Below are 4,282 nucleotides of genomic sequence, written 5' to 3' on the forward strand. Positions count from 1 at the left end.
CGTGGTAGGGTATATCCTCTCTCCTTACCAGAGACTCTGTCCATGTCCGCCTATGTTAAAGAGAACTTGGAAAGGGGCTTCATACGGAAATCTTCCTCCCCGGCAGGAGCCGGGTTCTTCTTTGTCAAGAAAAAGGATGGTTCTCTGCGTCCCTGTATCAACTACAGGGGTCTCAACCAGATCACGGTGAAAAATAAGTATCCATTGCCATTAATCTCAGAACTATTGGATTGTATACGTGGTGCCAAGATTTTTTCCAAACTAGACCTGCGTGGGGCTTACAACCTAATCCAGATTCGCCGGGGTGACGAATGGAAGACTGCATTTAACACCCGTGATGGACACTATGAATATCTAGTAATGCTCTTCGGCCTGTGTAATGCTCCCGCGGTCTTCCAGGAGTTCGTTATTGGCATCTTCCGTGACCTCCTCTATGTTTGTGTAGTAGTCTATCTTGATGACATCTTGATTTTTTTCTCCAGATCCTATGACTCATCAGAGACATGTCTGTCAAGTTTTGCTGCAGTTAAGGGAGAATCGTCTGTATGCTAAGTTAGAGAAGTGCGTGTTTGAGAGAGATGCTCTACCCTTCCTGGGCTACATTCTCTCAAATCGAGATGGATCCTGAGAAGGTAAAGTCCGTCCTGGAATGGCCACGTCCTCAAGGCTTGAGGGCCATACAGCGCTTTCTGGGATTCGCCAATTTTTACAGACAGTTCATCCCAAACTTCTCCTCACTGACATCTCCTATCTCTAACCTCACCAAGAAAGGCATGAACGCTAAGGTGTGGACTCCTGAGGCAGAGTCCGCATGCAATAGCCTGAAGAGTGCCTTCACGTCAGCCTCTATCTTTCATCATCCAGATGTTTCTCTACATTTCTCGTTGGAGGTGGACGTCTCCTCTGTCGGTGCTGGTGCACTCCTGTTCCAGAGAGGTTCCAAGGGCAAGTCAATAGTATGTGGATATTTCTCTAAGCTCTTGTCTTCCGCAAAACGCAACTGCTCGATTGGGGATCGGGAGTTACTGGCCATCAAATTGGCTCTGGAGGAGTGGAGACATCTACTAGAGGGCGCAGCTCATCCCATCCTAATTTTTACGTATCACAAGAATCTCCCCTAACTCCAGACGGCCCAATGGCTGAATCCTCGCCAGGCCAGGTGGTCGCTGTTCTTTACCAGGTTCCAGTTTGAGCTCCATTATCGCCCGGCTGACAAAAATGTGAGGGCCGATGCCTTGTCTAGGTCTTTCGAGACAGAAGACACCATGGAAATTCCACAGAACATTGATCCGTCTTGCATTGTCTCTGTCAACCCCCTGCAAGTTGGGGACATTCCTCCAGGGAGGACTTCTGTGTGCCTGGCTGACAGAGGGAGAATCCTCCGCTGGGGACACTCCTCTAGACTGGCAGGTCACGCGGGGACCCGTAATACCCGAGATCTGATTGCTCATCATTTCTGGTGGCCCACGCTGCCCAAGGACATTATGAACTTTGTTTCTTTCTGCTCAGTGTGTGCAGCTAACAAGGTCGCTCACTCCAGACCTGCTGGCCTGCTCCAGCCATTGCCCGATGCTCCCTGGCAGCATATAGCTATGGACTTTATCACTGACCTGCCTCTCTCTGCTGGATGCAGTACTGTCTAGGTGGTGGTGGATCGATTTTCGAAGATGGCCCACTTCGTTCCTCTGACTGATCTTCTGCTCCTCAACTGGCCAAGCTTTTCATCCAACACATCTTCCGCCTGCACGGCTTGCCACAGCATATTGTGTCTGATCGGGGAGCTCAGTTCACCTCAATGTTCTGGAGAGCCCTCTGCGGACTCCTAGGTGTAAAGGTGAACTTTTCCTCTGCCTACCATTCTCAGTTTCTCCCTGGCACGAAGGTCTGGCTGTCCTCCAGGAATATTCGACTGAGGGTGCCATCATACAAATTTGCTCCCAGGTTCCTCGGACCCTTCAAGATCCTACAGCAGATCAACCCTGTTGCCTACAAGCTTCGGCTGCCTCCTACCCTGAAGATCCCCAAATCCTTCCATGTCTCCCTCCTGAAGTCGGTGGTTCTGAACCGCTTTACCAAGACTCCTAGCCCTGCGGTTGCCTCCAGCGGTCCTTCAGACATCTTCGAGGTTAAGGAGATCCTGGACATTAAAAAAGTAAGAGGAAGAACCTTTTATTTTGTAGATTAGAAGGGGTTTGGTCCAGAAGAGAGGTCCTGGGAGCCAGAAGAGAATTTCAATGCTCCTACCCCCATTAAGAGGTTTCTCTCTCGTTCTGGTCCCAAGAGGAGAGGGAATAAGAGGGGGGATGCTGTAACATCCATGGCCGCTGACCACGAACTCCTTCCATCCAGCCCGCTCCCTTCTCTCCAGAGATGTCTTAAAATACGGCCGTCCTGTTCCACAGTGACCACCAGGGTGCGCTCGCGAGCTCAGTCCAGACTTAAGAAGCCAAAGCGCACACAGGTGGGAGATTGAGCTGATTGCTCCCAGAGCACCCTGGGCTATAAGAAGGGCCCAGCCCCTTCCTCCCATGCTTGAGCATTGTTGTCGTACCCAAAGTTTGTCTATGCAAATTGTCTCCTAGTGTCTTGCAGTTCCTAGTGTTTCCCGTACCTGTGTCCCGTATTATCCTGTTCAAGTGCCGTGCTGAGCTGTAGTCGTGCTGTGCTGCATACCACGCCTATCCTGCTACACCACGCTTGACATCTGCCTGCTGCCTAGTCCCAGCTGAGCCTACCTTTCTACTGTCCGAGCTGCCACAGGTACCCTATACGAACTATAGACTGTTACCTGTGCCCTGTTGGTCAGCTGCCATACCGCCAAGGCGGTACGTCCCAGTGGGTCCATGAACCCAACGTGACATTACTGAGCTTGGTTCTGTATATATATACTGAGCTTGGTTCTGGTGCTGTATATATGTACTGAGCTTGGTTTTGGTATTGTATTTATGTACTGAGCTTTGTTGTGGTGATGTATATATGTACTGAGCTTGGTTCTGGTGCTGTATATATGTACTGAGCTTGGTTTTGGTATTGTATTTATGTACTGAGCTTTGTTGTGATACTGTACATATTTACTGAGCTTTGTTCTGGTGTTGTATATATGTACTGAGCTTTGTCCTGGTGCTGTATTTATATGCGGAGCTTTGTTCTGGAGTTGTATACATGTAATGAGCTTCTCTTTGGTTCTGTATATATGTATTAAGCTTTGTTGTTATGATGTGTATAACTCCAGAACCAAGCTCGGTACATATATACAACACCAGAACTAAGCTCAGTACATATATACAGCACAAATACAGCTCAGTACAGAGATCATTTGTAAATTCAGTTTAACCCCTGCCATATAAGTTTGTACAGCATAAAACTACAGTTCCCAGTATAGCCAGAACAATGGTAAGGATATTGTGAAGGATTTGCTTGACACAGCTTCTGTGTCGACGCCCGTTGTTAATCAGCCTGCATCTGTTCCTAGGTCTTCTGGAGTGACTCGATCTGCTACCACTCAGGCTGGTAGGCTGAGGAGTGGGAGAGCCTATCGCAGCCTGGCCAGACGGTTCTAGCTCTCGCCCTTGGTCCACTTATACCTTCATTTGCTGCTTGTCCTTTGCCTGTGATTCTCCTGTTTCCTGGCTCTGCGTTCCTATTGACCTCTGCTTCATATTGACCCTGGCTTGATTGACTATTCTCCTGCTCTGCATTTGTTACCACGTACACTCCTGGTTTGACTCGGCTCGTCCACTACTCTGTTGCTCACGGTGTTGCCGTGGGCAACTGCCCCACATTCCTTTGCTTTGGTGTTCCCTTGTCTTGTTTGTCTGTCATGCACATATTGAGCGTAGGGACCGTCGCCCAGTTGTACGCCTTCGCCTAGGATGAGCTGTGCAAGTAGGCAGGGACTGAGTGGCGGGTAGATTAGGGCTCACATGTCTGTCTCCCTATCCTGACATTACATAATCACAGGCCCATATACCTTTTCTACCCCGGTCCCTGACACACTATGGACCCCCTTGGGGCCCTGGCTCAGCAAATGCAGGGTCTCTCTCTACAGGTCCAAGACCTGGCTCAGAGGTGCAACCTGCGTGATGCTACCCAGGTAGTGCCCTCCACCCCACCTCTTAAACCCCAACTCAAATTGACTGACCGCTTCTCAGGGGACCGGAAGTGTAAAGGATCTGCCAGGCACAGCTTCGGGGTTAACGCCCATAGATAATCAGTCTGCACCTGCTTCTATGTCTGTGAGACTGACTCCATCTTCCACCACTCAGGATGGCAGGCTTAGGAG

Source organism: Rhinoderma darwinii, chromosome 2, assembly GCF_050947455.1.
Source record: "Rhinoderma darwinii isolate aRhiDar2 chromosome 2, aRhiDar2.hap1, whole genome shotgun sequence".
NCBI classification, from domain to species: Eukaryota; Metazoa; Chordata; class Amphibia; order Anura; family Rhinodermatidae; genus Rhinoderma; species Rhinoderma darwinii.